This window comes from Rattus norvegicus, chromosome 8 (assembly GCF_036323735.1).
Source record: "Rattus norvegicus strain BN/NHsdMcwi chromosome 8, GRCr8, whole genome shotgun sequence".
NCBI lineage: Eukaryota > Metazoa > Chordata > Mammalia > Rodentia > Muridae > Rattus > Rattus norvegicus.
Window position 1 is genome coordinate 34,029,192 of NC_086026.1, and position 12,522 is coordinate 34,041,713.

The following is a 12,522-nucleotide window of genomic DNA, read 5'->3' on the forward strand; positions in this document are numbered from 1 at the left end:
GATGCTTGCGAGCCACCATGTAGTTGCTGGGATTTGAACTCAGGACCTCTGGAAGAGCAGTCAGAGCTCTTAACCACTGAGCCATCTCTCCAGCCCTTGTCTGAAGTCTTACATGCCAGTGGTCACTTTCTGGTTTGACTTGACCTTCAAGAGTCTACAGTCATAAGGAGCTTCGTCTCAGCCTATTATGAGAGTCTTATTTATGAAAGTCAAGGACTCGGGGACCAGCAGGCTTGGATGTTCACACTCATCTCCAGGGTTATTTTGGTGTATATGCCTGACATCCTTCTCCTTTGCTAGGCGATGTCCCTCCTTAGGGTGTCAACTGTATGCATATGAAGTTTTGTTTTTGTCTTTTGAGACAGAAACTTGCTCTGTAGCCTAGGAACTTGCTCTGTAGCCTAGGTTAGTCTTGAACTCAAAAGTGTCCTCCTGCCCTTCAAACTTTATTTGGCACTGAGTGGATGGCAAATACCAAAATGTGAGCTTTAAAAAAAAAAAAAAATCTGGGGGTTGGGGATTTAGCTCAGTGGTAGAGCCCTTGCCTAGGAAGCGCAAGGCCCTGGGTTCGGTCCCCAGCTCCGGGAAAAAAAAAAAAAAGAAAAGAAAAGAAAGAAAAAAGAAAAAAAATGAAAAAAAAAAAATCTGTGCCCATTGTTCTGGGTGCAGACAGCAATCAACTAACTATGTGTCAGTCACCATCCCAACTCAGTGACAAAATGACCAAGAAGATGAGAAGTAAAGAAGGTTTTCTTTTTACTCATAATTTCAGCCATTTCAATCTATGGCTGGGAAGAATTCCAATATTCTCTTAAGTTCTACTACCTAAAGGATTCCTTGTCTCTCGATAATATGCAGGCTGGAGACAAAGCCCTTTAGGGCTTATTCCAAGCCTCAGCACTGGCCAATCAGTCCCCAAACATAGCTTCATCTATAAATTCAAAACCTCGGTATAGTTTTAAAAGTTGACAGGTAAACGATGCGATCGGGATCTGGCATCCAGACAGCTGTCCTTTGCCTCCACAATCTGCTGCAGTTCTCATGCCTGCTTGGTTTCCATGTCCTCTGTCATCTCTCTTTCTGTTGGCAGGGTCTAATGAAATGTTTTGATATTTTTATACGCACTGGTTTTAACTTTTAAAACAGACACATAGTTATTTTCTGCCTCTTTACATAAACGAACAGAGCCAAGAGGACCTTTTCTATGTCAAATAGTGTTTATGGGATTTTTTTTAACCCTTCAAATACTTGTGTATAAGTGTTTGCCTGCATGTTTTTTATGTGTGAACAAATGCAGGAACCCATGGAGGTCTGAAGAGGGTGTCAGATGCCCTGGAAATGGAGTTAACAGGCAGCTGTGGGCTTCCAGGTGGATGCTGAAAACCCATCCTGAGTCCTCTGCAAGAGCAGGAAGTGCTCGAATGGTTGAACGATCTCTCTAGCTCCTTAGCTTACACTTCTTTTTTTAAGTTTCACTGACTCTTTACTTTCGGATTTATTTTATTTTTTGAGCTCACAGTAACCTCGTGTGCTAAGAAAATGTATCTTTATCCTCTACCAACCGGAGAAGGATCTTGTCAGTGGCCTCTCGTTCCCTTTTCTCCTGTTCCTTGGTCCACCCCTTTAACCTTGTTTCACATCAGCTTTGATGCCTGTGAAAGAAAAGTGAGACTCTAGCATTTTCTTTTTTCTTGGACCTCCTTCATACAGACATGGCACTGTCTAAGGACACCTATGTTTCCCAAATTAGGTCACGGAGCTCCTGGGAACCCAATAGTATTGAGCAATGTTATACTTCTATTCATGGAAATTCAGATTAATTACTGCGATAAAGATAAGGCTAGGTGGAGATTACATGACAACAAACTTCATGGACTTCACAAACTAAGGCGATTTTGCTTTGGGGCTAGACTATTTGCTGAGGAGGCCAGCGATCACCAAAAAAAGCCCCACGTAAAGAGCATAGCTTTTAAATGAAGAAGCTATAGTGGAGATAAAGAAAAATCAGACCAACGCAGACATGCTCCTAAGAGACTTTTGCCACACTTACTGAGAGACTTGCCATCAGCGGAGCAGGAAGGGAAACCAGGGGAAAAAAGAGAAAAGCCCAGGTATTTATCTGCCAACCTAGAATGAGAGGACAAGGGAGAAGAGGAGAGGAGGAGGGGGAGGGAAGTCCGGAGTCACGAGGTTTGAAGGATTGATAGATGTCCAGGGGAGATACCACTGGATACCAGTCTGGAGCTCTAGTGGGAACCTGAAGGTGGTATAGGTTGAGAGGCAGGGCACAGAAGCCCCACTTGAAGGACAGAGAAATGACCACCTGTGTGGGCTTTGCAGAGGGGGTAACTGCTGTTGACAAGGGGAGTCTCAGTGAAGTAGTCATGACAGTGATTCCGGCTGGAGTGGGTTGAGGACATTGAGACAATAGCTAAATCTGAGGCTAAACGGCAGATGAGGGAACTTACAGACCAGATTAGACATTTCTCAGATTAGACACTGCTTTAGGGTTTCGGGGCTAGGTGCAGCTTGGCAGGCCCCCTTTCTTGGGTATGCCAAGTCTTTAACTCCTTTGGAGGTGACAGGTGTGATCCATTGACACAAGGCTCCTTGCCTAAGAGTACTTGCCTAATGGGCTGTCCCACTGTGACATTTTGATTCAGGAACAAAGGCCACACATTGGCTTTACAGGAAGGCACCCTGATCATGATCTTCTGAATCAGGCCAAGCTGCAATTTACCTGAGATGGCATTGTTACTTGCTTCTCTGTATCCTGTCTACCTTTCCTTAATTCCTTTAAGTACTTTTGCCTGGAGGAACAGTCCCACAATTTGGCACATACCCAACTGCACACCCCTAGCTTTTGCATATAAGGAACCCGCTCTAAGATATGCTGGCAAGAAGACACCGAGGATGGAATTCTGAAGATGGGTTTCATGGAAGCTGGCTGGCAAGAGGACAATGTCACAGTGCTATGTCCAATAGCAGTTGTCTCTGACAGGCCTTAACAATGCAATTGCTGAGATTGTCACCTCTGTGGAACTGAAACAGAGTATAGGCAAAGGTGTATATATCTTAGAGATAATAAAGAAAGAGAACTCTTTTTTAAAAAAAGATTTATTTATTTTATGTATGTGAGTACACTGTTGCTGTCTTCAGACACACCAGAAGAGGGCATCAGATCCCATTACAGATGGTTGTGAGCCACCATGTGGTTGCTGGGATTGAACTCAGGACTTCTGGAAGATCAGTCAGTGCTCTTAACCACTGAGCCATCTCTCCAGCCCAAAAGAGAACTCTTAGGAAGAGAAGAGTGGGCCAGTTGTGTTTGATAAGAGCAGCAGATAAGTCCTGCTGGATGAAGAAAGTGGACCACAAAGCTCCACAAAGGAGAGATTGCTCAGTTGGGGACATCTTTCCATGATATAGGCTTTATCAATTTTGCCTCTGGAAGGCAGTTCCAATAGCTGCTAGAAGGCTCTGTGAATCTTGATGAGACTGATGGCCCCCCAAAAACCAGATGTTAGAATTTCAATACATTCTCTGAACAGGGTCATCAAAAGGCACAGAGAAATAGGCACAATAAAATGGATCTGTCCGAAAAACCAATCTAGAAAACTCAACAGTTTCCCAGGTTTTCTCGTTGGGATAGTGGATCATCTGTTCACCAAGGAGGGGGTGAATCAGGAAGATGGGTGGAGCCTAGATGAGAAGTTAAGCAGTGGCTAACTTCTAGAGGTTTTGGCTAATGGGTTAGCATGCTATTTCAAATCCGGGCATCTATTAAATCTTATAAGGTATCATTGTCAGTGGTGAAAAAAGCAGTATTACCTGTAAAGTCCAAAGCAAGTAAAAAGAAAAAAAAAAACCCATCAACTCCACCATGAAATATTGTGCTAAGAGTCTAATGGGTATTGTTGATGTTCCAAGTAACCTTTCCAAAGGAAAAAAAAATCAAAACTAAAACAACTGGGGTTGGGGATTTGGCTTATCGGTAGAGCGCTTGCCTGGCAAGCGCAAGGCCCTGGGTTCGATCCCCAGCTCCAAAAAAAAAAAAAAAAAAAAAATCAAAACCAAGTAACCTTTCACCAGAGGAAAAGTTTGAAATTTGGAAAGTAAAACAAAACTTTATTTTCAAATGACATGAATATCAAAAATAATTCTAAGTAAGATCTTCTTTTATTTTTTGTTGCTATGAGAAACACCATGACCACAATCAATTTAAGCTCATAGTTCATCATTGAGGCATGTCAAGATAGGAAGCCAAGGCAGGCATGCTTACCAATCCATACAGAATGTTGCTGTAATGAAACACCATGATCTGAGGCAAACTGGAGAAGGAAGAGCGTACTTGAGCTTATGGTTCTAGAGGGGTAGCAGTCTAGCATGTAGGGGAGGAATTACAATAAGCAGCAGTCAAGGCAGCCGGTACAGGAGCCTGGGAGCTCTGCCTCTTGAACTACAATGTGAAGTGCAGAGAATGAACTGAAGGGCAGTAGGCCTTAGCTCTCAAATCCCACCCCGAGTGACATACTGCCTCTCGCAAAGCCATACTTCCTGAGATGGTTTGTGTATACTTGGGCTGGGGAATGGCACTATTAGGAGGTATGGCATTGTTGCAGTTAGGTATGTCACTATGGGCATGGATGAAGATGTAGAACTCTCAGCTCCTCCTGCACCATGCCTGCCTGGATGCTGCCATGGTCCCACCTCGATGGTACTGGATTGAATCTCTGAACCTGTAAGTCAGCCCCAGTTATATGCCGTCCTTACAAGAGTTGCCTTGGCCATAGCGCCTATTCATAGCTGTAAAGCCCTAACCAAGACACTTTCTAAACCTTCTCAGATAGTGTCATTAATTGGGGACCACATGATTAAATGCATAAAACTATGGGTAGGGGAGCACTTTTCTTTCAAGTCACAACCACCTTCAGTCAAGGAACTCACTTCATAGCAAGGGAGTACAGCAGGAACCGTAGAGGATCAGTGTTTGCTGGTTCACTCACAGGCTCATGTAGCTCACTCCCTTGTAGAGCCCAGGGCCACTTGACCAGGAATGGATTTGCCCACAGTGGGGTGCACTCTTCTACATCAATTAGCAATCAAGATAATCTTCCCCAAACGTAACTACTGGTCAATTTGAGCTGAGCAATTCCTCAGGTGAGGTTCTGCTCTCAGATGACTCTAGGCTTGACCCATCCAGCGGGTCCAGTTATTCAGGGTCCCGAAGAGGCTTTCTACCTGTGGGTCAACGGGGGTGAAGAGAAAAAGGAGACCAACCAAAAGTTCCGTTGTCAAGGTCTCATTTATTGGGGTGAGTGTTACAGCTTTTAAGGCTTCCAGGTAGGGGGAGTGACCTTTGTGAAACACAAAGGAAGGAGGGACGAGGGTACCCTGATAGCAGGAGGTGAAGAGGTCATGCAGTGGAGACACCGGGTGTTTGCTCAGGAGACACCTGGTATTTGCTCGGGCTGAACGCATTGCGTGATTGTTATCTTCCTGTGCCGTAAATTCATGGGAGAGGCTTTTGTCCAACAATCTCAAGGCTTTATGGCAGTCATCTTAGGGGTGAGTATCTGTGGCCGTGCAGCCAAGAGTCACGTAGCCACTTTGAGCCATACAGTCACAAAGCGGCCAGGCCCAAATCCAATAAGGCTCCCTACATAGGCTGTGTTAGGTTAACAGTTAAAGCTAGTAAGGACATACGCTATAACGAACTATTAGAAATAGTAAGAGACCAAGGAAAGTTTGCTGAGCCTGAGACGGTAGTGTTTCTATTAGCAGCAGACCAGGTGTTCTGTTTGTTTTTCTGTGTATGTTTGTTTGCATTTGTGTGTATTTGTGTGAGTGAGCATGGGAAGATCAGAGGACAGCCTTGATGTCATTCCTCAGTGTCTCTCACTAGTCTGAGATACTCAAAGCAGGCTAGGCTAGGTGACTGATAGAACACGAGGATCAGTCTGACTTTACTTCCCCACTGCTGGGATTGCAAACATGTGCCACCATGCTCAGCTTTATAACGGGTATTTTAAGAGGTACATTTAGCTGGGCATGGTAGTACATGCCTTTATCCCAACTCTTGGGAGGCTAAGGAGATTAGTTATTAGTTCCGGGTTAGCCTGGGCTACCAAATGAGATATTGTCTCAAAAACTAACAGCAACAAAGAGAACAGGGCATGCACAACACACACACACACACACACACACACACACACACACACACACACACACTAATAAGGTAACTTTGTAATAGTGAAGACAACAAACTATAAAAAAAAAAAAAAAGGTACATGGTAGGATTTTAGGGAGAGGTGTAAGAAAAGACCTAAGCATGGAGGTGAATGGAGGTGAGATCAAAGCTAAGCTAAGCAGAAGAAACACCCCTTCCTCCCTGTACTGTTCTTCTCTTAGAATGTGATCTTTATAGGGGTCTATCAGGGCCAGCAGTCTGCCTTGTACAAGCTTGTGTTTAATATCCCTACCCAGATACTAATGCCAAAGATCTTCCTTACAGGCTTAGACTTTCCTCTTTCTCCTGCTGTTTCCCTCCACAACAGAAACATCAGCTCCCTCTTTACTTTTGGTTAATGGCAATTAGCAAACCCAGTTCTGCATTCAGAAGTCTGTCATAGCTCACCCAGTCTCCAGGGTCAGGAGGCTTTTTAATGATGTTACTAGCTTGGTACCATAACTAGAAGCCTCTAACCTTTCTTTGTCTTCAAAGTATGCTTTCATTTGGTTGTTTTGCATGTTTTAAAAAGATATGTCTGTCTGTCTGTCTATCTATCATCTACCTATTTGTTTATGTAATCTACCATCTATTTAATATCTATCTACCTATCTCTCATTCACCTAGCATCTATTTGTTTGTATCTATCTATCTATCTATCTATCTATCTATCTATCTATCTATCTATCTATCTATCTATCTATCATCTCTATATATGTGTATATATACACACATGTATATGTATGTATGTATGTATGTATGTATGTATACATTCACCCTGTGTATGTAGGAGCCAATGGAAATCAGAAGGCATCAGGCCCCCTGGATCTGTAGTTACAGATGGTTGTCAGCTGCCATGTGGGCTGGAAACTGAACGTGGGTCTTTTGAAAGAGCAACAAGTTCTCTTCAGTTCAGCATCACCTCTCCAGCCCTGGTTTATGCTCTGAAAAGATAGGATCTTGCTATGTAGCAAAGTCTGTGTGGAACTCTTAATTCTCTTGCTTCCTCGTTCCCATACTCAGAGTACAGATCTGAGTAAGACCCAACATGGACTTCCTAACACGAAGACACTCAACGTGGTGTCTGTTTTGTAAAGGGGGGATTTAGTGGCTCACCCCGAGTCAACTGTCACACCTTGCACAGTGCTTAAGCTTACTTTGTATTTATTATTATTTCGCTTTATTTTAACTTTCTTGGTTTTCACTTTTTATATTTTTTCCTGGTTTGTGCTGTTTATTTTCAACTGTTATTTATTATGTGTTTACTTCCTTATTAAACTTGGGAGCTTAACTATCATTTTCATTCCAATAATGATTATGTTTCATTTCCAAGCCACCAGTGAGTACCATATGTCCTTTGCCACTATTAAATGACAACACACGCCAACTCTACTGGGACAATAGTAGCTGACTGTTCCCTCTCCCCAGAAGATGATGGGGGTCCTCCTTTCCCTTTCCTAACTTGAATTATACCTTTGAAAATGTTTACTTTACTTTTCCATCTTAACCCGAGTTTGGGTGAGTGTTTAGTGCATTTCTTTTAAGTTATGGTTAAAATTGGAACTATTATTTTCTTCTAAATATTTATTTTTTTATTTTATGTTTATGAGTGTTTTTGACTGCATGTGTATAGGTGCACCGTGTGTGTGCCTCATGCCTGTGGAGGTCAGAAGAAGGTTTCAGATCCCCTAAGAACTGGAGTTACAGGAGGTCGTGATATGTCATGGAGTCCTGGGAACTGAACCCAAGCCCTCTGAAAGAGCAGCAAGTACTCTTAACTACCGAGCGAGCCTTCTCTCCATCCACAGGAATTATGTCTTAGATTACACATCCTTAGATGCATGTTTTCAATATGTAGCTAAATGTGTATAAAATGGTCTCCATGACTAAAAACCCATGTACCCAGATCTCTATACACTTATTACTTGCTGTCTGGTTTTTCATCCTCATCTACCTAAAATTCTGTGGTTTTTATTTAGTTTTTGAGAGGAGTCTCCTATCCAGCTGTTTTCTGTATCACGGTCGTTAGTAACAAAGGGCCGAACCATGTACTTCTGCAGTAACGGCTTGACTCCTCATGTTAGCAATTGTAGCAGAGGCAGGTTTTTGGCCATCTTCCTTGTCACCAGGGGAAAGAAGATCCTTCTCCCTTGCTCAGCTCCCCTCTACTTTTTGGAGTACTGAGAAAGCAGGTATAGCACCATGGTGTGTAATTACCTTTCCTAGGGTTCAATATCTCCACCCTAAGACTTCTGGATCTGCTGTGTTCCTTGTTTGACCCTTGGGTTTTCCAAACTGTTTTTGTTCATTCAATATGCTATAGAGAAAGAACAGATGGAGCCTCATGGCTAAGGCATGAACTGAGTTGTGTTTGCTTGTGAGAATGTAGAGAAAGAGATGAATGATGACCAACAATAGAGTCTTGGGAGATGCTGGTATCTAAGGGGCAGGCAGAGGAAAGGGTACTGAAGAAAGATGAACCAGAAACATGACAGTCAGGGAGAACGGACAGTGGTTAGCTGGGTCAAATTTGACAAGAGACCTGTAAATGTTGTCATTGTGTCTTTAGCTGGGATGATATTGATTAAATCTTCAGTCAACCTTCATGTTTCAATATCCTCGCATCTCGTTTGCTAAATATAAGGGACAATTTTTCTAAGGCTCCTCATTCTCCTACTTCTTAGACTCGTTGCAGTGTTTCCCCTGAGTTATAGAAGCAATCCTGGAGTGGCTTGTTGGTGACAGTGCAAGCTCAACATCCCAATCCAACTGAAAGGCTCTACAATGTGTCTCAGGCTCTCTCCTGCTTATGCTAATGCGATAGAGATCAGCACATCCAAATGTGAATGTTACGGTGATTCGTAGGCTTCAGAGAACTACAAGCTGCTTACACAGAGTCCTAGAGCTTGCTGTGTGATGTGCTTATGCTTGTTGACTGTCAGAGCATTCAATTTCTAGACTCTCAAAGAATAATGATTAGGAACTCTTCCCATTTTTCTTCCTTCTGCTTTGGTGTTCCTCAATGGATTTGTTTAAATGTCTAAGAGGAAGAAGATTCAAATTCAAGTACAAATGGATACACTAGGGTAAGTGACATCATACTGGGTAAGTTGGGGTTTTAATAGGAAGCAAATAACCATAGGAAGATTTATTTGTAAAGAGACTGTTTTCATAAATGTGGCAGGGTGTAGGAAGACTGTACTGTTAGAGCAAGAATCCAGGGTAATTAGTGCCTAGATGCTGTCATTGTTCTCAGTTTCTTTTCCTGTTGCTGTCAGAGAATACCCTGACAAAAGGAACTTAATTGAAAAGAAATTTATTATAGGTTACTGTTCAGGATTACAGCCTATTATTGTAGAGAAGCCAACAGTGGCAGGAGCTGCAGACAGGCATTCACATTGAATTCAAAATCAGGAATCAGAAAGCAACAAGTGCAAGTTTGAAGCTCAGTTTACTTTCTCTACTCTATACGTCCCAGGATCCCCTGCCCAGGGAATGGTCCCACCCATAACTGACATGAGTCTTCTTAATCAGTTAACCTGACAAGATAATCCCTCAAAGGCCTTCCCAGAGCCTCAGAGTTCTAGTTCTGTCAAGTTGTTCGCCAATACTAACACTACACCACCTCAGGCTTGAAGATTAAAGGTGGGTGGGGACCTACCACAGATGGGGAAGAAAAGTCCTGTATTGCAGGACTCATGGAAAGGAGTACCATGCAGGGTACCCCCAGCTGACCTCACAGACATTGAATAAGCACTCTGATCTCACCGCCCTTTCCCATTCCAATGCCCAGCCCAGGATTCCTGCAGGAAGAAGCCTACAGAAAGCCACAAAGCACAGGATTCTAGAGATGTGTCCCATGTAGTGGGAGACAGCACGGAGCAAAACAATGAGACGTGGTCCTTGGGATGCAACAAGAAAGATAATGGCATAAACATAGCCTTTTGAGGGGGACATCTGACTTAGCTTTATGCTCAATTAACATATTAGTCACAAAAATATGAGTGACACACTGGATGTTAGATATTGGTTTTGAAGCACAGGTAACCTTATTGAAATTGATCTGGGTGGAAAGGGAGCCAAATTATAGCGACCTAGGCAAGAGGGTGGGTGAAGCAATGCTTTGCTAGCATGGATGATGCTTGTCAGCAGAGGTGACACAGGTAAAAGCTTGAAATGAGTTCTGCTTTAGGGGCTGCTCCATTGGGTTTCTTTTTTTTTTTTTTTTCCGGGGCTGGGGACCGAACCCAGGACCTTGCGCTTCCTAGGCAAGCGCTCTACCACTGAGCCAAATCCCCAGCCCCTCCATTGGGTTTCTGTCACTGCTGTGACACTGTGTCCACGGCGGCCTGCAGGAAGATTACTAACACAGGGAACAGAGTCACACCGCTGTAACTGCAGTAACTGCAGTAACTCACGTTAGAACTGGGTGAGAAGCCGGGGTAGGTTAGCTGATCCCCAGCAGTAAAAGTGACGCTAGTCAAAACCAAGACTGACAGGATCATGAAGGCAGGATTTCATTTCCAAGGGTTTGTGATCCTAAGAGTTTATAGCAGTAAATACTATTCTATTCCATTGATGTGCTAATAATGTGTTTGAGACAGTCTCATGGATCCCAGGCTAAGGACGGTCTTGAACTTCTGATCTTCCTGCTCCTACCTTTTGAGTGCTTGGATTACAGGTGTATAGCACTACCCCCAATTTATGCAGTTCTAGTGTTTAATTCAGGGCAAGCTTGTTTACAGAAGTGAAGACACGTGGTTAATACAAGGCCTGGCAATGACAAGAACAGCCCCTGGCATTCAGCAGTGCTGTGTCCTTAGGCAAGTGGGGCTTATAGGTTAGACCCACTTTTGTTTTTTAGTTTTCTTAAGTACAGTATTTTTTTTTAATCTTTATTAACTTGAGTATTTCTTATTTACATTTCGATTGTTATTCCCCTTCCCAGTTTCTGGGCCAACATCCCCCTAACCCCTCCCCCTCCCCTTCTATATGGGCTTCCCCTCCCTATCCTCCCCCCATTACCACCCTCCCCCCAACAATCACGTTCACTGGGGGTTCAGTCTTGGCAGGACCAAGGGCTTCCCCTTCCACTGGTGCTCTTACTAGGCTATTCATTGCTACCTATGAGGTCAGAGTCCAGGGTCAGTCCATGTATAGTCTTTGGGTAGTGGCTTAGTCCCTGGAAGCTCTGGTTGGTTGACATTGTTGTTCATATGGGGTCTCGAACCCCTTCAAGCTCTTCCAGTTCTTTCTCTGATTCCTTCAACGGGGGTCCTATTCTCAGTTCAGTGGTTTACTGCTGGCATTCGCCTCTGTATTTGCTGTATTCTGGCTGTGTCTCTCAGGGGCGATCTACATCCGGCTCCTGTCGGTCTGCACTTCTTTGCTCCATCCATCTTGTCTAATTGGGTGGCTGAAGTCCAGTAATTTTAAATCTTTTTTTTTTTTTTTTTTTGAGCTGGAGACTGAACCCAGGGCCTAGTGCTTGCTAGGCAAGCGCTCTACCACTGAGCTAAATCCCCAACCCCAGTAATTTTAAATCTTAAACAATGTTCATCATCACAAAATTAGTTGTGAGAGGAAAAAAACTTACTATAACTCAAAATACTGACACAATTTAGGAACAATCCTTTTACTTGCAGAGTATTAGAAAACCTTTTATGTATCAAAACACCATAAGCAAAGCAAAACATGCTAGATTTCTGAGGCAGCAGAAAGAGATGGGACCCTGGCCCTCCACGGCTGGAGCCGTGTGTATTAGCTCAGACGGAGAGGGGCAGCCTCTTTCCCATGTGAAACGGAGGGGTCGGCCACAGCATAAATCCGGCTTTGGTCTGTTATAGGAGGAGATGAGGGGCCTGAGACTAAGGAAATTGCTACAGCCGTGTGTGTGGTATGCGCAGGTCTGCAGTTTCTCTTTCCCAGAATTGTCTGCTTCAGTCGAGGCAGAGTATCTCGGGACATAGGTTATCTGTACAAACATTCCTTTCTGGACCGACTGAGCAAAGTCATCTGTAACCTTGTAGAAATACTATTTTACCATCTAGGTCCTCTGTTGAAAAGTAAAAATTAGGGTTGGGGATTTAGCTCAGCGGTAGAGTACTTGCCTAGCAAGCGCAAGGCCCTGGGTTCGGTCCCCAGCTCCGGAAAAAAAAAAAAGAAAAAAAAAAAAAAGAAAAAAGAAAAGTAAAAATTAAAAAGTGGTGGAAAATATCTGTACCATATGGCATAGACACAGGACACCTCTGGCTTCATTGCTACTCCATCCTACCCCACCCTGACTTTCCTCC